The sequence below is a fragment of the Eulemur rufifrons genome, chromosome 12, assembly GCF_041146395.1.
Source record: "Eulemur rufifrons isolate Redbay chromosome 12, OSU_ERuf_1, whole genome shotgun sequence".
NCBI classification, from domain to species: domain Eukaryota; kingdom Metazoa; phylum Chordata; class Mammalia; order Primates; family Lemuridae; genus Eulemur; species Eulemur rufifrons.
In genome coordinates this window covers 15,564,957-15,589,140 of record NC_090994.1, presented here as the reverse complement: position 1 = coordinate 15,589,140, position 24,184 = coordinate 15,564,957, and the positions used below count along the sequence as shown (strand labels likewise).

Genomic DNA, 24,184 nt, shown 5'->3' with positions numbered 1-24,184 from the left:
CCAGTGGCTTTTCTTCCCTTTCCACTGCCATTGGCAAGTTTAAGAGGGCTCAGGTTGGAAGCATACAGTGTCGTGATGAAAGCGTGTCCATTGAAGCCAGACTTCCTGTCCCAGCTTTGCTCAATCCTCTGTGCACCTCAAACCATTCCCTTCCAGGCACAGCCTAAGGAGCTCAGGGAAGGGAGGTAACTCTCACAATGGAAAAACTCCTTTTTTGCCCTTAGTCTTAGTGAATGAGATGCTGTCTGTCATTCAAGAGGTTAACTTTCAGAGGAAAGATCGAGGGAGAGAAATTGCATAGTCAAGCCACAAGGACAAAGAATAGCGGAGGCATTTTTGCAACTACATGAACCTCAGAATGATAGAGTCAAGTTGATAGGAGGGTGGAACTTTGGGGGTGAGGGTGAGATCAAATGTAAATTTCTTCCAGATGAAAACCAGGCAGTGCCCATATTGACTGAAGTCATTGTGTGAGGCCTGGAAATTCAACTCTTACAACCCCATTCCAGGGCAATGGCTTGATGCTAATTTAGCCGGGCAGCTGGACCCAGGGGAACTCTCTCTGTAAACCTTCCTCTGAACTTCTTTTTTCTTTTCACTCCTTTGAAGGATCTCAGTTTACGGGGCTATGTCAATACTCGAGCAATTCAAACGCAGCATCTAGGTGTCCAGTTCTCTGAGGTCTGGAATTGGCGTCGATTCAGTGAATGCACAGGCCTGGCAGTCATTTGTCCTCCTCCTTCCTCCTTGCATGGAAAGTTTGCTGATTTTGTAGGTTTGGCAGGTTATCTCCGCAAATACTGGCTCTTATCTGTAAGTAGCACGGCTGCCTCCTTGGCTAAGCTTTGCAGCCACAGGGATGAGTTCGGGAAGCATCTGCTGTCCTTCTCAAAGATCAGGGAAGAGGTCCTTCCCAGGGAGGGGCTCGAATACAATTATGCACAGGAACCGAGTTTCAAGAAAATCCACTGTGGGAAACCTGAAAGTTAGTAAATTAGGGGGGATTGCTTCTAATGCTTATTTATAGATTCTTGATCACTTAATGGGTAGTCTGTAAGACCAAAGAAACTTGAAGCAAAAATGATAAATTTCCAGAGCTGCTTAGACCAGACCTGCCATGCATATTTGCCATCCTAAGGTCTCTGCCCACTTGGAACCTAAGAAACTTAAAGTCATCGATGCAAACCATTACCTGGTCCTTCAGTCTCCTCTGCAATGTTCCAACCAAGCGTTCCTCTACCCCATCCTTCAGCCACCCTGCCGTGATAATGAGCCTTCACCATCACTGAGGTGACTGTTCCAGCCTTGGTTAACTTAGCCCATCAGAAAATTCTCTATAACTGACAATAACCAGCAACTGAAATTGATAATGCATTCAATTTACAAAATTAAATTTTTTATGACAGAACAAATAGCCCTAATTACTCCTAATTTGGTTCTTCCAAATCAGTGGTAGTCACTGCTGATAAAAAAAGAAGTCCCATGTCCATGAGAGTGGCCCCCAGTGGTGCAATATACACTGTGAGCTTTTCCAACAGGCTGGGCAATTGGACTTTGTTAGCAGTGCTGCTATTTGCAGCAGCCAGTGACACAGCACTTACCACGTGCTGGCAGCTAGAGTGGATCACTCATTCCCATGGCAGCCCTGGGAAGAGGATGGCCTTGCCTCCATTTTGCAGATGGGAAAACTGAGAGGTTAGGGTGACGTTGTGAGTCAGTAGCAGTGCTGAGAGTTGATGCCTGGCAGGTTTGATTTCCAAGCTGCCACTTCCCCATGATGTCTGCCTTCAGGGTGACCCTCTCCCTAGCCACTCCCTGTGGACCCTGCGGAGCTGGGCTGGATGGTAGTAGTCAAAGGGGAGCCCTCAGCCAACAAGGGAGCCGTCTGAATGAGGACAGTTCAAGGTCATTTCCCTTCCAATCTCTCCTCCGCCTAGTGGAAATGTGACCCCAACTATCAATGCCTAAAAGGGATTTCAGGAAAGTCAATGGCATTTCTGGATTCCCTTAACACCTGTGATGTGTACCTTGATCTTTTATATAACAGTAAGTTACATAACAGCAGAGTCGCAGAATTTCAGAGTTGGCTGAGACTTGGCAGACCATCTAGACTAGGCTTCCTCCTGATGTATCTGTTGGGAATAATCTTCCAAAGAGGAAACTGCAGGTTTGTTTTTTAAAAAAAGCTGTGAATAAATGTGGGTGGCAGGTCTGGAATAGTTGCTGTGCTATGAGCCCCTTTGGGAAAGATAAGAGAATTTGGGGCCAAGTATTTGAAGTGAGGGAAGAAGACAAATACTGGAGCCAAATCAGAGAGTTCTGCTGGGCCCTGATATTCTCTGGCTCAATGTTCTCATGGCCCAACTACTGCCACGTAGCTCTATATGTTGAGGAGAGGATAGAGAAATATCCCTGGGCATATAGAAAGTTCCCTTTTAGCTACACAGGACTAAGAAGACAACTAACCATTTCCCAAACATTTTCTAGAAGCCCTGAAGGACAGACAAAGTGGAGCCAATGAAAGCCTCTACTGGGTGAGGCTGGCCACTACATTTTCAAGATATCCCCCCATACATTCAGCTACTATCTGCTCCCTAAACGTGAGTTCATCTCTAAGCCCCCATTTTCTTATCTGCAAAAGAAGAATAACAAATGTGCCTACCTCCTAGGACTCCCATGAGGATTAAATCAGATAATATTAGCAACGTGCTTGGAAACATTCCTAGCACATAGTCAGCACTCAGCTAATAATGCCTATTGCCCTTATCATCAATCTACCACTAGTGAAAGTTAGAGACAAATTAGGAACACACTTCTAGAACAAAATGGGGGAAGGAGAAGCCTTATCTTGCATTTTGATTTGTCTTTAAAATTTTCTTTAACCATCTATTAATGCCTATTTTCTTCTAATTTAGACTATGGCGTATTTAGGGTTTTTGCTGAGATTAAACTTAATTTGTAGATATGTCCCCAGATTAAAATAGGGGGCAGGGAACAGACAAAGAGAAAATATAAGCAAAGAAATGTTGGGATTTTTGCCTTGTGTCCCAGATAGCTAAGCTCAGAGGGAATAATTCTACGGTATTTTATCCCAAGAGGAAACTCAGAGAGAGTCCCTGGTTGGTTTTACTAATGATCTATTATTGATTGAAGATTTAAAGTGTTTTATTCCTGCATATGTTACCTTATTTAATCCTCACAACCACTCTTTCAGATAAGTTAATTTGTCTCATTCTCTGGATGGCTTGCCCAAGATCACCTACCTGGGAAGTGGCAGAGTCAAGCCTAGAACCCATTCTTACCTCATCCCCAAGGCCCAGCCTCTACACCACCATGCTGCACTACAAGCTCACCAAACAGATAGTGGAGCTATATCCTATCTGAAGGCTCAGCCTGGTAAAACTAGGAGTATGTCACTGTACTATTTTCCAGGGTACCTGCCTTGGAAAATTCAGGGATCTCTGAATAACTACCTTTAAGAGCAGGTCTTTGACAAAGCAGTGTTGCAGCAAAATGGAGCTAAGGAGCCCACCTGAGTAGTTTCTGGGAGAAGCATCTAGCAGAGAGGCTCCCTGAGAGAGACTTGGAATGAGTTAGACCTGAGGTGACTCACTCCTGGGAACAAGAAGACAGGTCTAAGCAGCCTCCAAGGTTACCTCTTGCCAAGAATGTCTCCACTCCTGCTGTCATCCCAGAATGCAGGGCCAACTGTGCCCACAGTCCTGATCTCTTTGCAAACCATTCCAAATAAAAGTGATAAAAATAATATTTGGTAGGAGCAAGTAATATTTTCTTAATCTTATATTTAGAGCAAATAAAATAATCTAGAAAAATATTACTGAAAGTGATATAAAATAGAAATTTCTAAGAGAGTGCTGATTTTGCAGATGCAGCTTGAAGACAAGACCGCTGGGCTGGCCCCCAAGCCAAGACAAAGCCCACTGAGAACAAAAAGATTTGCTTAGTATCTTCAGAGTACCAGGCATGCTGAAGCAACAAGTCTTCAGGAGAGAGATTAGCAATTTCCTACTTGGAAACTTGATTGGGTTATGGGTCCATAAACTCTGGACAGAGGCACAAGTTAATTGCAGACATCCTAGCAGAGATAGGGCCTGCTAGGCAACCTGGAGAAAGAAGGTTCCAGCAGTAACTAAGTGTTAATCAGCACTACGTGCTGATGCTAATGTATTTCCTAGGTTACATTTTTAGTCTCTTATGTGGATGGTTGGCTCTGCTGTGTTCTCTCCCCTTTCCCTCCCCGTGTGGAAGGAGGGGGTGATCTCTGGATTCACCATACCCAGGGCTGGCTCTTGTTCAGCCCTAGGGGAGAGTCAGCCACCAGGGGCACAGCCCAAGACAGGACAGTGACAAGCAGGTGACTGGTGAACATGTCTACAGACCTAGTTTCAGGGAATGAAATCATGGTGATCAGAGCCTGCCTTAAGGTCTTCTTACAGGATGGTGACTCATCTCTTTCGATGGAACAAGTGTAAATCCTAGAAGGCAATAGGTTATCTGTGAGTAGATCTCTTTAAATCCTAGAAATCTAAATGAGGCTATTAGAGACATTCAGAAGATCCTTGTAAACAAGATAACAGACAATAAATGAAAGACAAGCATTTAACTTTAAGGGTTGAAAGAAATCGCAGCAATACACAGTGTACAAATGTTTCTCTAAACAGAGTAAAGCGTGATGTGCTCCATAATGTGCTGATATTTATGGCTCTGATTCACAATGACCATGAACTTGGCTCTTATGGAAATGTCCTTATTTAGTGGGCAAAGAGGATGCGAAGGTGTGGGGACCCCACTCACCTGCTCTTTTGTTTCTTGATACCATAGTGCATCAACGGAAATCAGAGGGTGATAATACTCTGGAAAAAGAATAGCCCTGGCAATCAAGAATGGCAAACCAAATATGGCAAACCAAATAAAGGTGCGTAACCATTTTTGAAAACTGTTTATTCAACTAAAGAATACTCATAATTAAGGTATTGGGTCTACTGGATCTACAACCTTCCTTTTCAGGCTGGGGACCCACTTGCCCAGGCCAATATTTAATGTTGTCTTTGGTACACCCCACATTGTGCTGTTGGCACTGAAAGAACATCACATCCCTGCCTCTACCTGCCTCAGTGGCTCTCCATGACGTCCTGCTGCCACACACAGTATGTGGCATTAGGTACTGTTCACAGGTGACTCCCCACATACCCTGGGTCATTGACCCATTTGCCCCTTATGTTACTGAGAAAGTTCGGCACTTGCCCCCGAGGGTAGAATAAAGACATTTAGAAACACACCAAGGTTTCAAAGCTCATAGATGTTAAATGTTGTCTTATGGCACAGCATCCTCAGCATCTACCAAGGTGCCTGGGAAATAGCAGGTCCCCAGTGTAAGTTTGTTGAATGAATGACTAATACAGAGATTAGGAACAATTCCCATGTTATTGTCAGAATTTAACTCATTGGTGCCCTGTTTCTAAATGTCTTTATTCTATGCTCACATTTGATTATGTTTATTTCATCTCCACATTTGATTAACTGTTTAGCAGGATATAGAATTCTACTCTGCAGATCATCTTCCGTGAGGCTCTGGAAGCCTTGCTCTGTCATCCTCCAACATCCACTGCTGCTCCTGTGAAGTCCAGAGCCATTTGGTTCTACACCTTTAGTCTACGCCTGGTCTTCCTTTCTGGAAACTTGTACGATCTCTTTATTCCCACATTCTAAATTCTGACAGTGATGTGTCTTGATATGAACCTATTTTCCGTTGGCTGGGCACCGAGTGGGCCCTTTCAATCTGGCAATATATGTTCTTTAATGTTGGGAAACATTTCTCAACCATTTCCTGGAGTATTTCCTCCTCCTGCTTCCTTTGCCTGGATCTCTTATGATTTGGGGGTTCACTCTCCTAGACCAGCTGTTTTCAACCATTCTCCTAGACTAATCCTCAGATTTTTCTCTTATTTCCTTCTTATTTTCTATCTTTTTGTCTTTTGAATTTACTTTTTAGTTTTTTGTTAAATCAATCATTTTCACTAGCATATTTTTTAATTTTCAAAAGCTTATACTTGTCATTTTCCAAAGCATCCCTAAAACACAGCATCCTCTTCTTGTTTCATGGATAAAATATCTTTTCTTACCTCTCTGAGGGTATTCATGCTAGCTCTTTTCCAAGTTTAATTTTTTTCCTGCATGGTCTTTTTTCCTGAATGATTTTTATTGTTCAGAGTATTTCATTCTCCATCTTTCTTCTCGTATCTTCTCACCTTTGTCTGCTCACACATATAAGGAAAGGAAACTGTGTCCTTGGTGAGCTTTGCTGAAGAGCAGTGGTTCTCAAACTTCACTGTGTACTTAGGGGCTTAGTTAAACCTAGACCTCAGGGCCCTATGCCCAGTGTTTCTGGAGCAGGATGCAAGAATTTGCATTTTTAGCATGTTTCCAGGTAAAATGGATACTGCAGGTTGGGAGACCATGCTTTGAGAACCCTTGCTCCCACTAGCTGTATTCTCAAGGACTTCCTGAATGAATATCTTTAGAGGTATCTCCCCACGGGCTGGTCAGATTCCTCAGAGAAGCCTCTCCTAGTCTCAAGTGTGGGATCTAGAACTGGCTGCCAGTATTTTGGTAGCCTAAGATGGCTTAGAAGAAAGATCTCATCATTGACTATATAAATGTCCATTGGATCCCTTGTTTTATTATGGTATCTTTGCCATCAGCTATTTCTAGAGTGCCCCAGTCCAGGAAACTTTGCTTCACCCTCTTCAGAGATTAAAAACCTCTCAATTTGTGCTGCTATGGCCAAGGTGCAGTGCCTCAGCTGGGCACTGTGACAGAGAAACCTGGAGATACAAATGCTTCCTAAACCCAAGCTTAGCTGATCCTTTTATAGCCTCACCTTTGCTCCCAATTACTAGAACCATCAATTTCTGAGCATTTGGGGCCTTCTGAAGTACAGTAAGTTTGCCTTTCACATCCCACTCTGCCAGCTGAGGATTCTGCTTTCTTGGGTCTGCAAAGTCAGCTGACCTTGTCCTTCTGCCACCAGCTTCCAGAATTGTGCTGTTCTCGCTTCTTCTGTCACTTTGATCGTCCTTGTGGGCTTATACCCCGTTTAAGCCCCATGGCTGTTACTTTTGTAGGGGCTTTTCAAGAGGAAAGGGAGATAAATGAAAATGTTCAATCTGCTATCTTCACCCAAAAGTTCCTAACGGAGCTATAAAAAGATTTGGTTTTGTATTAGTTGCAGATAATTCAGAACCACTTGTATTTGTAAAGACAGATGTGGCCTCGTTGTGACTATTTCAGGTTTATGGGACATTTTTTTCTTTCTGTTCCAAAGAAAGCTTCCTATTTCAAAATAATGTTGCATTTTGAAAAAAACGCATCCCCAATAACGACCGCCACCCATAATAAAATATGGAGCCTCTTGCTTTTCTGACTTCTCAGATGTATATTAATTAGAAAATGCCCTCAAGAAATAGCAAAGATCTAAATCAGATTCATTTCGATATTCAGTGTAACATATTCAAGTTGTCAGAATTTTTACAATGCCTCTAATGAAGTGCTCAGCATAATGAATTGTACAATTATAATAAAATGGGGTTCTAATGAGCAATTATCATTCGAAGCAAGAACATTCCAGGATTTTTTTTATTCCCTTTCTCTGAAACTGGAGGCTAACAAGTAGTTATGAAAAAAATTAATGAGGGGTATGCGTAAGTAGCACAGCACTCAATTAAAATGACTCTTAAGAAAGCAATTTTCCTCTAAGTTTGTAAGTGGCAAAATAGCTTGAGAAAAATGGGTGCTCAGGTGTGGTCTCAGGGCCTTTCTTGCTTCCTATGAGCTTTCGCATGTGAAAAATAGAGTTGTATGGACTTGGGTGCCAGCCTGAATTAATGGCTTGCTAATGATAGCTTTGAATTGAGCCTCTTTGGTGGAGCATTGTCCTTCCCTTCTGTCCTATGAATGTGCGGTGTCAGGTGACAACAGGAGGGTAAATGGACCTGAGGTTCTTTGCTGCCATCAAGGGTCTCTGGGAAGAAGTCTGTGCATCATTGTACTTTCCTGAATGGCCGTCTTGCATGGGGCAGTAAGTATTGTGCTGGATAATTTATTATTTTGTACTCTCACAACAACCTGTGAGGTACGTATTTTACAGCTGAGAAAAGCTGAAGCTCAGAGATGCTAAGTAAAGTGATCCAACTCATAGCCAGGAAGAACCGGAGCCGGGTGTGCCTGGCTCCAAACACCAGGTAGCCTTCTAGGAAGAAGTCACTATCTTGGCTCAATTCTTCCTGCCTTTCTCACTCATCCACTGCTACCTGGAGCAAGCCCTTGGCTCCCTGTTTGCTTTCTGGAACCCACTTTGGACAGCTCTAGGAGGCACTGGTTACGGAATTTGAGGGCTCTGGTTTGACTGCCTTCCTCACTGGGATGGTAAGAAATGGTGAAAACTACCATTGTTATTGGTTCTGGTGTTTCTGCTGCAAGTAACAGAAAACTCCAAATTGACCAGCTTAAAATAGAAGAGAGGAAAGAAGAAAGGAAGGAGAGAGAAAGAAAGAAGGAAAGGAAAGGAAGGAAAAAAAAGGAAAGGGGAAAAGGGAAAGGGGAAAGGGAAGAAAAGAAAGAACATTATCTCCCATGACAGAGGCCCTGGCGTAGGACAACTCTGGGTTTGGTTGGCAGTGAGTTCACAATGTCATCAGGGCCCTGGGTTCTTCCCCTCTTCCTTGTCATCTTCAAGGCACTGGCTTTGTGTCAGCTGGGTTCCCCCAGGGCTGCAAAGTGGCACTATGGTTCCAGGCAGCACGTGCTGACACAACATCCAGGGGAAGAAGAGGAACAGGTGGCGGCATTACCTTCAAGACCAAGGTACCATTTCCAACACCCGCCCCCAGCAGGCCCTGCACACCCCCCATTGGCCAGAACTGGATCACTCCCAAACCCCTCGCTGACAAGGAGCACAGAGTGGCCATGATTAGATTAGGCTAATCTGAGTTTCCTCCTGCATCAAGTTAGAAAGAAATGGGCATCTGGACAAAATCAGGACTTTGACAGCAAAGTCTTTTCTCCTAACAAGGAATGAACTGGCCACTGGGTGGAGAACCAATGATGACTCTACCCAAGTGAAGTGTGCTGAACTTCTCTGAAGAAAGGCCATATAAAATTAGGGTTTTCATGTTACTGTAGTTTCTACTCTCTTCCAGATTGCAGATGTGGGAATGAGAAGTGATGGTTTGGAAACTTAGCAGAGGAAGGTACAGAGAAACTAAAATAACTTCACCTATGTTAGGACTTAAACTACATTTCCATGTGTTTAGACATGCAGTATAATAAAGAAACACCTTTAAGTATCAGTACTGCAAAGCAGCAATAGGATTGAGAACCCATGAAGAAATGGATATTTACCTGTTGTTTAAAGCGTAAGACATGGGCTGTTATTAGCTAATCAGAAACAAGCTGGAAGCTGGAATCCAAATGCTCTAATGGCAACATTCCCAAGCAGTTGCTGTAAATCCCTGCAATCTAATTTCAGTGTTTTGAGCTGTACCGTGGAGTTGTCATGTTGCTTTGGTTCTTCCAGTGGCATTCGGACAGCGTTCTCTGCAAGGCTGACAAATGATACAACCTGCAACTCTTCTCATAGATCATTTGCGCCGTCAGCAGGTGGTTTTCTCAGTTCAGTAAAGTAGGTCATGTAGGAATATTTCATTCATCTGTGCTACCCTTGAAGAAAGTGAGGATTAATGAGCTTCATCAATACATGCAAAGTGTTTTAGCTTCTTGGAAGAAAAGAACTGCCTGTTACGAAACAGCAACCTCCCTAATTATCAGCCATGAGGCTTCCCACCAACCTCAGCCAACAACCAAATGCATGGAAAAGAAAACATCTCTTTTTAAAACATAAACCTGATGATGTCACTACCTATTCAAAAAGCTGCCATAGTGTCCCGCTGCCTATAGAACAAAATCCAAACCATTTAACAAAACATCCAAGACCCTTGGTTGGAACCTGGCCTCTCTTTTTCTTCCACTCTTGTGTCCCCCAGTCTTACCAGGTCCTTCCCGCTTTCTGGCTGGTGTGGACGCCCACATGTCTGTGCCTTTGTCTACCTTCACCCTCCTATTTCCACCATTTAAATGCCTATTCACCCTTGAAGACACTGACCAAACTCAGTTCCTCCAGCAGCCTTCCTGTATCAGCTATCCTTTACTGATGAATCAGAATTAACCAATCTCATCTTTGTTTCCACCTCTGTTTAATGTTTTTGACAGTTAGTCCCCTAATAAAGGCACTTGTGTATCTGCTGATCTTTCTGGGCCACTGGGCTTCTTAGGATGGAAACCAGCTACACCTTTGTCATTACCATTTTCTCTTCCTTGACACACAGAAAGAGTTCATTTCCTAGTTTTCCTTGAAGTTGGTTGCAGACTATGTGTCTGGGTTCTGACTGATAGAATGGGGTAGATGTGATGTAAGCATCTTCCAGGACTGGCCTTTAAAAATGTCTTGAATGAGCCCTCTAGTTATCTCTCACCTTCTGTGGGTAGAGACCCACACAGGATGGAAGCAGCCAGGATTCCGGAGTAATTACAGTTGACCCTTGAACAACACGAGTTGGAAACAGCATGGGTCCACTTACAAACAGGACATGAAACCGTGTGCATGGCCCAATATCCCAATGAGACCCAGATATTTTTATACTCGCCTTTTATAGGGGAGTGGGAGATGAGGCATATAGGTAATTTTGTTTAGGGGCAATAAATGGTTGCTAGGGTGGATGAATAGACACTTGGGAGAACAATGGATGGGGGAAACAGATTGACTTGTAAATTAACCTGAGAGACCACTATTATTATGTTTAAATCATTTGGGCCAGGTCTGGTTGCATTTTTGATCTTCTTTCCTGCCATATATTGAGATAACAGGGAGGAGAAGGAAAGTCAATTGTTCTTTTTGATGGGTCTGTCTGGTTTATGCAGACAGAGAGAAAGCCCCTACCAAGGGCCTGTGGATCTCTAAAGGCCTTTAATTCAAAATAGTCTTTATATCAAGGAGTTGTATTTTGGGGTGAAATTTCCTGAGCTCCTTTACCCCTCACCTTCCATCCTGGAACAGCAATTCCATCCTAGAACCTGGGGTGAAGTGGGCTCTGAGAGACAGAGGCTTTTCTCCCTTGTACTTGAGAAATGCCTATCTCAAGTGTAAAGCAAGCTGAATACGTCTGTTGATTTTTTTTTTTAACTCAAGGAAATAAAATGTGTTCCCTAAATGGCAGCTCAGTAAAGTAGAAAGAGCTCTGAATCAAGAGTCTAGGAAACCTGGTTTCATGTTCTGGGTCTGCCCCTAGTGGTGTGACCAAAGGCAAGAGTCTTAATCTTTCCAGGTTGGACCAGATGGTCATTAAAGATCCCTTTCAACTCTTTAAAACACCTGCAAGAGTCTTTTTTATCCTAACAGTATGTGTCTTATTGACCATTATATTGTATTATTTACTCTTGGGGAGAAAACCATTTGCTGATATGGCAGGTGTCTAGGAGTGTAACCAAAGTTTCAGCACTTGTCCCTGAGGCTGCATCAGAAGAATGAGGACAAGTGGTTTGAGGAGAAGGAAAGGGGAGTTTATTAATTTACCAGCAAATGAGGAGTATGGTAGACTCACGTCTTAAAGTAACTTAGCCCTCTCTATAAGCAGAAATACAGAGCTTTTAAAAGGATTTTTCAGCTTGGGGCTATTGCTGTTTAATGACAGTTGATGGTCCTGAACGACCCCATCTCCAGCAAAGACAATCTCAGACAATCTTGTGACTTCTGCCTGAACGATTCCGAAGAGCATCCAGCCATCTCCTGTGGTACAAAGAACAAAGGACATTCCCCTGCCCCTCTGATTACTGGCCTCTGGCAGGGATGCAGGTTTTAATTTCCAAAAGAGTTGGGGGGGGTGTTAAAGAGACAACTCCTAAAACATTTTGCCCTTTTTCAGGCCATTCCCTCGGTTACAGGAGTTCTGCCTGCTGAAATGTCATCAAGGCAAGACAGGGCCCAGCAGTTGCCAGCTGTGCAACAAAAGTCCATGAAAGCATCCGATATGGTAAGGTGTTTCTTTCATCTTTCTCAGTCTCAGCATTGGGTTTTTGTTTCTATGAATGCATTTATACCAAATTAGGATGTTTATATCCGTAAGTCCTATGGTATTATTCAAGTGACACAAACAGCAATTTTGAACAAAAGCAGATTTCAATGGCTAGGATTTATTTGTATCTGTGATGATAATGAGCTGCATAATCCACCTCTTTGTTCGGGTTAGTGCTGAAATCCTACGTTCCTGGACTGTGCTTAGACTCCCTCATCATTCACATGGCTGCTCAGAAATTCTCTCCACTTCCCCATGGAGATGGGCATCTGAAGGATACCTTTCCCTGTGCTTCTTGAATATGAAGTAACAGCACTTAAAATTTTTTCATTCAATAACCATTTAGCTGTCAAGGTCAGGAAATAGCATGAAATAAAGCACTCAGTCAATCATCTAAAGACAGGCTTTTTCAGCAACGATCATTGTCACTGTCCTAACCACCTCTGCTAACAGAAGGGGAAAAAAATCACCACCTACTTTCTTTTGGCCAAGCACAAACTTGCTTCTGTGGGTTCTGGATCTAGAACTGGAGAGTTTTATGAAGTCAAAGAAGTTGCTTTAGGGTACAGACTCCGGGCGAGAAGGCTGGCAGTGACTGGACAGTCTCTGCTCTGGTCACGTGGGGATGGTTGCCCTGTCCCCATTTTCTCAGGGGGGCTGGTCTGGGGACACCTTGCTCCAGGAGTCTGTCTTGTCAGCTCTTTGGTTCCTTGAGCCACAGTCTAGAAGCTGTTCATGATGCTGGTCTAGCCCGGGGAGAAATCACTCCCTTTCCATCAACACCCATCAGGCAAAATGATCAGACATCAATTACTTGGCTGAGTGAGGACAAAATAATTGAACTGGAACGTGGAGCTGGCGCAATTTCTCCAGCTTTGGGTTGGCATTTATCTAGCCCTGCAGCAGTGAGCAATTTTCCTGTGACTAGTTGTTAATTAGAATGGGTTTGTTTTCTCTAATGGATTGGTAATTCACCCTATATTACATTTTTAAAACATTTTTTTTAAAGTTTGTTTCCTCAGGGCAGAAATGGCATACACTGAAGGGAATAGGTGCAAAGGTCAGGCATTGGATTTTTTTTTCAAGTGCAGGAATTTTCTAATAGCATTTTTCTAATGCTATTAATCTACAAAGCTTCCAGATATTTCACAGTGGTATTTCAAGGGATCTTACCATCTGCCTATGTCTCAGGTATGGCAAATTATTTACCGATGCTTTTAGGAGGCAGAATCAGACATTGTGCTGCTGTTTTTATATTTTCCATATGCTGTCTAATGACTAAAGTGGTCACCCTCCGCTTCCTCCCATGTGGGTGAGAGATGACCCAGCAGGTCCCCATCTTTGCTGAGGAGATCACTTATATTAAAACACCAAGACGACATGAAGAGAGTCACCATGTTGACTTTGGCCTCTTCTACTACCTCCCAAGGAATTGGGGGGATACGAAGCTACAATATTTGCCCCATTTGCCCCTCTGTTCCTGTCCCTACAGGAAATGGTATTTTAATGGGCTTAATATCTTCCAGGAACTACCTCAAAGGCTTAACACGTATTAACAGCTATTCTCCTCACAACCACCACACATGGTATCGTTGCCCTCATTTTACAGATGAGGCGTTGAGATGCAGAGCACTGAAGTACCATGTCCAAATTCATAGATAGTAGATGGCAGAGTCAAAATTCAAACTCAGGCGGTCTGACTCTAGTGTTCAGGTTTTACCATTTCACAAATTGCCCACTAGTGAGTAGAAACTAAATCCAGTTGTGTGATGAAACCAGGCATGTCAGTAGGTAGAAAGGCCCTGGACACAACCATATGTGTATAATCTTGAATGTCCAGAGCCCTGGCCTTTGGGTCCTGTTGTCGTGAGTACCCACATGTTCATACCCACTCCCTACTCCCAGCCCCGGCAGCCTTCTACCTGCTTGTCTGGGAAGCCCACGTCTCTTCGTAGCTCTCAGCTGCATCTTGCATCAACTCAAGGTAGAACGCCTCTTTTCTCCAGATTCCCCTGGGGAAATGGCCCATCCACCATGTTCTCTAAGCCCATCCTCTCGGTTCTTTTCATTAGATTCACAGGATCTTCTAATCCCTTCCTCTCTCTTGATGGACAGATGGCTGCTGACTTTTTTCCCTTCACTTTGAGTTTCTGCAAACTAACATCTCATCCCCTACAGTCTTTTCCTTTGATTATCCAGCATCAACAGAAAGAAGCCCCAGTGCTGACCACTCCAATCCACTTAGAGGCTCCCAAAGGTCACGTGTTGGGGGTGTGACCCAGTTGTCTCGCTGCCTCTGGGTCTCCTTGGTCCCACTGCCTCTCCCATCTGCCATGTGGGGGCCCTGAGGTTGTCTATAAAGGAAAGAAAAAGCTAGGCACCGCCAAGGCCAGGAAGGGCATCTCAAAATGAGAAATTAGGGCATCTTCTCAAGTATATTACATCACTGTTGTCATTAAAGAACAACCGGTTATTTGTTCAGGAATCCCAGGCAGGAACTTGAGTTTCTAGAGCATGACATAGGAAACCTCATTTAATTCAGACAAATAAGAGCAAATGTTAGACTAAATTAGATAATGTTTCAAGAAATATATGTCTAACAGGCAACCTAAGCTTAATATCTAGAACTGAACTCCTTATCCCTGCTAATACATCTGTTTGTCCCCTGTCGTAGTAGCTGCTGGCTTCCTTCATGTCTCCTTTTCCTTCACCTCCCACAAGCAGGTCCTGTGGCCACTGCTACTAAAATATACTCTGAATCCTCCCATTGTCCTCCATTTCCATTTCTGCTCCCCAGTCCCTGCCACTGTCACCTTCACCTACTCTATCCTGCTGGCTTCCTGACAAGACCTATTCTACTTTGCCCGTCTACACACATTCTCCACCCAACAGCCAGAGCAATCTTTTAAAAACATCCTGGATCCTGTGGCTTCCCTGTTCAATGCCCTCTGGCACCTTCCAGCTGAATGTGAAATAAAAACCAAACCCCTTACCACGGCTTGCAGGGCATTGCTAACCTTTCTGACCTTACTATGCGCCACTCTTTTTCCTGGTCCCGAATTCAGTTGACACCAGGTTTTGTCTCTTCCTTGTTCTCTCCTCTGGGCCCCTTGGACTTGCCATTCCTCTGCCTGGAAGACTCTCACACAGACATCTATATGATTGCCTCCTTCTCATCGTCTAGATGTCAACTCAGATGACACCTAGAAGAATCACAATATTCCATAGATTAGAACAAGACATTTCCCACCAGTGTTGGGTGTATTTCCTCAAGTGAGTTCTGAGTTAGGCTGTGACTCCACTGATGACCACAGCTGAAGAGCATCTACCCAGAGGGGACTTCTCTGCCCTCCGGTCCTGACAACCCACCCGTGCTCCCTCATGTTTTAATCATGTTGCTATGATTTTATTTCTTTATAGCTCCTGTGACCACCTGGAATGCTTTTTCCATTTAATTTCTCTCTTCCCCACAAAGATGGGAGAAAGAAAGGACATTGAGGTGATGGTCCGTGGCTCTGTCTTCAGCACCCAGAACAGTGCCAGGCCACAGCCAAGCTGAACACATATTTGCTGGGTGAAGATTGTGAGTGGGATTGAAGCTCAGGAGCAGCCTGAGAAAGTGAGGGAGGGCGAGTGAGATTTCCTTCCTGGCCCTCCATGAACTAGCTGTGTCCATCTGGAAACGCTGCTTTAATTTTTTCCTTCCTCTAGGCTCAGATGATAATGGAGACTCCTTCAAGGTCTAAGTTCTATAACTAGTGGAAGGAAAAGGCTTAAGGAGTAGAATAACTTGCTGCTGGGCCTTCACTCATGAACAGATCAGAGCAACTATCACACCCAGAAATGCTTCATGAATCGAGGGAAAATAAGCTTCCATCTTATAGTTGTACAGGTCACACATACTGTATTCTAATTCTTTATAAGTTATTCTCTGTGTAAGGCACAGGTAGTACCACTTCATCAGTCACAGCGTATTTGAGATTAGAATGACTCATTCTCACCAGTGATAGGTGGTGGTGTGTTCATTAAAGTGAGTTCTGAGTTGGGCTTCTGACTCCACCAATGAGCACAGAGACCTAGCGCATCATCGGAGTCTCTCGTTTCATAGGTGGGAAGCTGAGGTCCAGAAGCTGTTGTGCAACTGTGCCCTGTCACACACCAGACGGTGGCAGATCTAGAATCCAGGATTGCAACTCCCAGGAGCTGCCCTTTCTTCTACACCACACTGCGCAAACTTCATCACTGAGGAAGCCAGCTGGTCTCCTGTCTTCCCTGCTGGGGCCCAAACAATGCTCTTATTCTTCCTGCCAACAAATGCTTGAGTGTCTGCTCTCCTTGATACTGTCCTCTCTCAAAGGATTTCCCTTTGTGGCAGAAACATCAAAGAATACAACTTCAGTATCCCATGCCTCTGTAACTCAAAATGGCTTTGGTCTCTACTTCTAATGCATAAACCCAATAAGGCCAGGAATTGTGCTCTACAACCTAAATTATAAACATACAAGAGTCATTTAAAAAAAAAAATAAACCTGTGAGTGATTTATTTATACATTGGGGATTCGGGACAAGAAGTAGATCTTCTCAAAGAACTTATTCATTATAATCATGGAAGAGCTGCAATTCAGGTAGGGAACTTGAGATTTCTGCATGAAAGAAAAGAATGGAATATTGGGTTTTTTAAAAAAAGTGCATCCCAAATTTGAGAGCTGGCCAAAGAGTTTTCCAGCTAATCGCTTCTACCCTAGTTTCTGGATTAATCTATATTTGATTTGTTTATATAAGAAAAAGAGAGGAGAGACTTTGGCCTGAATAACAAACCACAGGGTCATTCTTATCTAAAGTGTACAGACAGGTATTTTTTTTTCAATCCCTAAAATAAGATCCAGTCACACACATACACGTAAAACATGCCAGCGTGGCATGTGGCCCTTTTTCTGGGTTCTTTGCTTGAGGATGCACAGCTAACAGGCTGCTTTATTCTACCTGCACATAGAGAAAAATCCAGATTTCCCAGAAACTGAAGGGCTGCTCTATCTTCACTGACCATCTTGAGCAGTTCAGCTGCCACACACAGACACACACACACACACAAACACACACACACACACACACACACACACACGACTCCAGCTCCCAGGGTTGTAATTCAATCACAATTCTGGCTTTTAAGTTTGACTTCTGGTTTCCTGTGTAAAAGCAAGCAAAGAGCCTGCTGGCCACCCAGAGACACCTTCACCTTGGCGGGTCCCGGGTTTAACTTCCTGTGGCCCCCTGAGTCTACTGAGGTTGCAAGTTACACTTGGGCCCTCTAATGAGCTCGATATGCAAATGCAACTTGGATTCAGAGACTGAGGTTTCCAACCCCAAGTCAGGACCTCCGCATGGTCTGGAACATCATGTGATAATGGGTCAGTCCTGGAGTACTAATCACCATATTTATCACTCTGATCATTTATGGAAACTCTAGCGTGCTGGTTTTGAATACTGGCTTAGCATGAATGGGTGCGTATGTGAATCCTGATTAGATGCTCTGTTCACAAATCTCCCTAGAGAGGATAAACAGCTGGAGTAGACAGAATAATGTCCACCCTGGCTCCATCCCACCACCAAAGATGCCCATATCTTAATCCCTGGAACCTGTGAATACGCCACCTCGCATGGTGAAAGAGCAAAGGGACTTGGCAAATGTGATTCAATTAAGGATCTTGAATGAGAGGGTAGGGCCAATGTCATTACAAGGCAGGCAGATAAAAAAGAATGAAATCCTGTCATTTGCAGCAACATGGATGGAACTGGAGCTAAAAAGGTGGATCTCATGAGGACAGAGGGCAGATTGGTGGTGACCAGAGGCCGAGAAGGGTGGGGATGAGGAGAGGTTGATTAGTGGGTACAAATGGACACTTCGTTAGAAGAAATAACACCTGGTGTTTGATAGATCGGTAGGGTGACTGTAGTTAACATTAATCTATTGTGCATTTGTACATTTGAGAATAGCTAGAAGAGAATAATTCAAATGCTCCCAGCATAAAGAAAAGATAAATATTTAGGGTGATGAATATCCTACTTGCCCTTATTTGGCTCTATGAATGTACCAAATTATCACATGTACCTCGAAAATATGTACATCAATAAAAATTTTTTTAAAAAGGAGGGAGGCAGTCAGGGGGTCAGAGTGACTCTGAAAGCAGGGTTTGCAGTCAGAGATTTAAAGATGCTATTCTGCCAGCTGTGAAGACAGAGGAAGAGGTCACAAGTCTAGGAAGACAGGCAGCCTCTAGAAGCCAGAAAAGACAAGGAAATGAAGTGTTCCCTAGACCCCCATAGGAATACAGCCCTGTCTGTACCTTAATTTTAGCCTAATAAGACTCACATCAGACTTCTGACCTCCAGAATTGTAAAAGAATGAATCTGTGTTGATTTAAGGCACCAGTTTGTGGTGGGGGTTGCAGCAACAGGAAACAGCTGTAAATGATTATCAATCACTTTGTTTAACCCAAGCACCAATGACTTTTTGACCATGGATTTGATAACCAAGAGAGAAAATGAACCCAAGGGATGTTCCAGGAGATGGGTCTAGACCACAAGAGAAAAAGATGAAGAACTCAGAAGACCGGAAGAACACAAGATATTTCATAATTCCCCTCCAATTTGCTTGTTGGGAAAAAAAGTAGTTAACGGTGATTTATTTTAAAGAAAATTCTGGGTTGTAACTTGGAATCGGTACCCAATGGGGCCCAAACTGAAGGACAGGACCAGCACTGGCGAAAAAGCTGTGTTGGACTTAGTTGCAAATGAGGGTTATCCTTGAGTTATTCTTGATTCCTCTCTTTTCCTCACACCCTGCATCCAGTCCTCCAGCTGTCCCTGTCACTGTCCCCCAAAGCATGAACTGAATCTGCTGCTCGCCTCCACCCGGAGTCTGAGCTTCTAGCATCTCACGCTTGCACTGCTGCAAAACTTCCTAGCTGGTCTCCCCATCGGCCTGCAATCCATTCTCCCCACAGCTGTCAGAGAGAGCTTAAAAAAGGAATTCAGATCACGAAGTGGCCTTGGGAACTCTCCTGGCACTCTTGGAAAACAAGCGCTAAACAATCTAATTCTCTGCCTAACTGCTCGGCCCCACCTTGGAGCAGTCTCCCCAAAGCCACTTTGTTCTGGCTCATTCTCTCCATGGGAGCCTTAGCCTGGCTGTTCCCTCTGCCCAGATGTTCTTTCCTCGCATCTTTGCATGAAGCTCCTGCTTGCTACTCAGATCTTGGCTGAAATGCCACCTCCTGGGAGAAGCCTGTCCTTGTCATTCCTTATCACTGCACAGGTCTCTGAATAGTGCTCAACACTCCCTGGTGTCCGCTGTCACCCTCCACCAAATGCTAAGCCCTGTAAGAGCAGGGACCTCGCCTGCCTCGATCACAGCGGCCACCCCAGTGGAGGAAGTTGCCCACATGGGGGCCCCAAGTGCCCCTTCCTAAGGGATTTACCAAGGACACACTGAACTATCTTTGTTTTTTGCTTACTCTGTTATTTCAGAACCTGACCCCTGGAAAAAAATACATGCGTCTGCTATACAAAAGAAATAGGCATTATATAGACGAAGACATTAGGGGCTAAAGAGACTATGTAATTTGCCCAAGATCATAATAGCTATAAGTGGTGAGGGGTTTTAAACCCAGGCCTGTCTGATTCTAACTCATAAGCTCTTTCTACCATGCCACTGCGCCTTCCTGGGAGTTGAGAGCTGAGAACAGAGTGGAGCTGGCTTGGGAAGCACCTCAACGAGGAGGCATGGATGGTCTCTGCAGCGGGGATGAGCTGACAGCCACCGTGGTGGGAGCCTGGGCTCGGGCCACTGCCACACAGCAGCAAGAGTGGCCTTGCAGGAAATGGAAGTTCTCGGAATTTCCGGTTCCCCCTTGGGACTATGAGGACTATTATAGCTATTTTATAGAATGGGAATAAGGATTTCATGAGCTATTACACTTAATATATTTAGCAAGATTTCTGGCACACAGTAATCCCTTAATAAGTAGTAGCATCATTGTCATCAATATCATCTGGACGAAATTTGCACATTCCCAGTTTTCCCCAAGGCCACAGGAAGTCCTGACTCTGCCAGTGGTGGCTCAGAGGGTCTCCCAGAATGACCAGTCACTTCTCCTTTCAGACAGGGCTTCAACTGGGCAGGAGCTAAGTGTGTATACTTCTTTTGGTGGATGTGAAGGAAAGAATCCAGTAAACTTACTCTAGCTTGAGGGAAATGAGAACTAGTCTCCTTCTTTTAAAGAATCACCTCCCAAGCCCCAGCGCACACATAGCTGCTGACTCCAGCTTGACTTCATCGCTGTCTCCCCTGCCGCAAACTCCTGCAGCCGTCTGTTGCCCCTGCACAAGTCCACTAGAATAAGACTATTAGAAAACCCCGCTTATATCGATTTGAAATATCTGTTTCCCTTTTTGCTTTTTCTTGGCCCTTGTGACAATTCGGAGCAAGCCTAATACTCCAGCTCCAGCCCTTTTAGCGTTTGAAAGCAGCTCTCAGTTTTCTTTCCTTCTGGCTAAACCCCGACTTCCTTCGGCAGCTCTCTCCCAGGAATGATCTCTGGCCCTTTCCCTGGTCTGATTACACTTTCTAGTCTGTCTAAATCCTTCTGTAAATGCTGCACTCAGAATGGTATGTGGCATTCCAGATCTGATCTGATAGGTTCTACGCACTGTCTCAAACAGTGTAGGGTTATAACCTCTCCTGCTATATTTCTCTTAGGGCAGTTCAAGGCATTTGGGTAACCATGTGACGCAGATGCCATCGGCAGTGTTTACTGTCAGATGAAATGCCTCAGTTTGCTTTTTTCAACACCCTCCCTTTCACACATGGGGATCTCAGAGTCAGGGAAGGCGTTGGGAGGTCTCAACACCACAGAGCTGGTTCCATGTGCATCCGGTTCTGTGCAGCATTAGCCAGTAGCATCAGGACTTTGTTGTAGGAGCAGGGCTTGGTGACTGTGTGCCAAGTCACAGAGAGTGGTGAGTTTCTAAGGAATCCAGGTGGATTTCTGGTGGCAGTGCCTGGTGTTCTAGCATCTGACCTGAGAGGTGCAGGCATCCTTGGGAATTCTGCAGAGCTATGAGGTTTTTGGGTTTCTGTTGTTATTGTTGTTGTTATGTTTTGTTTGTTTGACACCCAACCAGATGCAGAAAGAGCTATGAGCTTTAATGATGGGAGCACCAGTTAAAAGCCAAAGCATCAGTCTCCATGTTTGTGACAAACAGGACACACTTATTACTTTGTAAGACCCTGGATTTTGTCCAGATCCAGATATTTACCAGCAAAGAGCCCAGCACACAGGTGAGGAACATCCAGAACTCTGGGAACAATGCAGCGAGACCAGGTTCCCGGGGCTGGGAACTAAGAAACTAGGGTGCACAGCAGCCCCCAGTAATGTGGAAACCAAAGGCAGGTCAGGAATCAGAACAGGGCACTGAGGTCAGACAGACACTGACTTCGTGCTGCCCTGCTCATGTTCAGCCTGGGTCTCAGCTCCAGAGAAAGCGAGAGTGAGACAGAGCCTTGTCTTTGCTTGTCATCACCAGCCTGGGCACTCTAGTTCTCCCGTGTTCTCTGCCTTCCCCAGTGGAATCCTTTCTCTCATCTCCATCGATGGCCTTCCAGTATACACGGCCAGTTCGGACGCACACTTCTATCTGATGCTGCTAAAAATCACAGTTGGTATATCCATGGGTGTCGAATGCAAATTAATCAACTTCCACTTGATAATTGTTTCCATTTTAAAAACAAACGTCACAATTCTTCCCTTGTCCTCAACCTAAGCTAGATGTCCCTTTTATGAATTCTCATTGTGTGCTGTGCTTTCCCTTCGTAACTTTCATAACAAAGATAAAGAAATAATTGCATAACGATTCGTTTGATGTCGTCTCCCAGATAGACTGTGAAGCTTGTGAAGACGAGAACTATATCTGTCCTATTTGTTGGTTTATCCCCCTAGTCCAGTGCTTGGCACAGAGTGGGTGTCATAAATATTAGGAGAATGGGTGAATGAATGAATGAGGCAGATCATGGCTATAGTTGGGACCACAAATTCTCCATCAGGTTTACCAGCTGGCCCAGCCCACTTAACCCAGCCTGCTTGGGGTGATGTGTTCACTGGCCATCCCAGCATACTGATCCCAGCCAGTCATCTTTGGGGTCACCTCCTCACCCATTTGGCTTGTGTCCTTCTCCATCTTTCTGCCTTTGGAATCCAATTTTTTTCCATCTCTATTGCCTGGCTTCTGTTATGGGGCTTGCTTTCTTATTGAAAGGATTGCAGACACTGTTTTTTCCTTGGTTTGTTTTATTCTTGTCTAGGCTGTGGGTGTCTCTGCATTGAGGCCACTAAGGCTGACTGCCTACTGAGGTTCTCCTGCCAATCTGGCCATGTGATAAAGCCAAGGTGACTTGCAGTCAACTTTTACTGACATTATAATGTAGAATATTTAAGACTTCCTCCTTCTCCAAACTTCACAGTCGTTTTTAAGAAAGAAACTGTCTTACAACAGAATGGGAAAGAGAGAATTAGGATGTCCAAAGACAAGGACATCAGGATAAGCTACTAAAGATAATTGGGCTTAGTTGAGAGGCACAGGCTAGCAGTGTGACCAGTTACTTAACTTCTGTGGGCTACGACCTCCAAATTTGCAAAATGAAGGAATTAGATGGTTTCTCAAGTTCTTTCCAACTTTTATGATTCCCTAGTATTTTGAGTTTTTTGGAAAAAAGTTCTTTATAGAAATACAAAGAATAATTGCTAACTGCCCCAGCTTAAGCACATTCAGAACTCTGTGTTAATTTGGTCATAGGCCAAGTTGGATTTACATATTTGTGCCTTTGACAAAATAAGTATTGGCTTTTTAGATTTTTTTAATTACCATGAAACTAGCATATTGACATGGTTCTCAGAGCAATCTTAGAGCACAGGGAACTGTTCCTGATTCTAGCAATCTTGCAGTAGGTTATTCAAGCTTTGGTATTTGGTTTGACATTTATTTTTCTTTTTTCAGGCAAACTGATGTAAATATCATTAGCCCAAAAATGTACCAAAGGGTAATTGCATTGAGTGTGTTAGCTCCACTCAGCTATGACTTTGCAACTCATCTTTTATGGCAAAACTTCCCCTGTGAACAAGCCAAGAGGGCTGAGTTTGAATATTAGGCACATCTTTCTGAGAAAGTGTAAAATCTACTTTAAACGTAACAGAAGCCAAGCACAGGATCAGGGAAAACAGTTGCTAAATGGCAAATGGCTGATTTGGAACTATCTGTTCAAGAAAGTGTATAAGAGGTGTAAATGGCACTATTCAATTGTATTTTAAAAATGAATGGAAATTAATTCTAACAAAATTGTATATTTCCAATGAAAAATCTCCCTGGTTGTATACACTTTGCAAAACACAGGTTAATTGTAATATTCAAGTAGCCTAAAGGTTTCAAAGAACCCACCAGAGAAAGGAGAGAATCTTTTGGGATGCAGGACTTATTGTTTCCAAGTGTGATGTCTTTTATCCCATGGGGTCAGAGCCCAGGGGAAAAAAAAAAGAAAAGAAAAGAATAAGAAAGTCTCTACCACCTCAGAATTTAAATGTTTTTGGTAAACTGTTTTTTTTTTTTTTTTTGAAGTCCATTTTTTTTTTTTTGCTAACTGAGATTCCAAATCTGGGGGAGATTGGATTTGTACGGAGAGTCTCCCAGGATCGATCATCTCAATCTCCTTCCTCCCCTGTCTCCAGAATTCCTGCCCTTTCTACAGGTCACTCTTCTCTTATCCAAGTCTTCCAACCTGGATTTGCAACACCAACTATCTTAAGGAATGTTGGAAAATTTTCCCAGGAATCTTTAGTCGTTTGCTCTTTTAAAGACTGAGGGAAGGAGGGAGGGGCTTAAGAAAGCAAATGGAAAGAAATTTCAGAAAACTAAACAAAGTTACCATACAACCACTATAAAGGGTTTGGAAATTATGGAATTCTACATACTTCTTGTTAGATTAAAAA

The 24,184-nt window shown here is 43.8% G+C and overlaps 1 long non-coding RNA gene across 1 annotated transcript; it reads left to right on the top strand.

The window, feature by feature from the left end:
* Positions 1-2,103: 2,103 nt before the first annotated feature.
* LOC138393763 (uncharacterized) lies at positions 2,104-16,651 on the top strand. Its single transcript, XR_011235239.1, has 4 exons — positions 2,104-2,167; positions 4,843-4,936; positions 11,997-12,104; positions 16,255-16,651. It is a non-coding gene; the product is annotated as an uncharacterized lncRNA (long non-coding RNA).
* Positions 16,652-24,184: the final 7,533 nt, after the last annotated feature.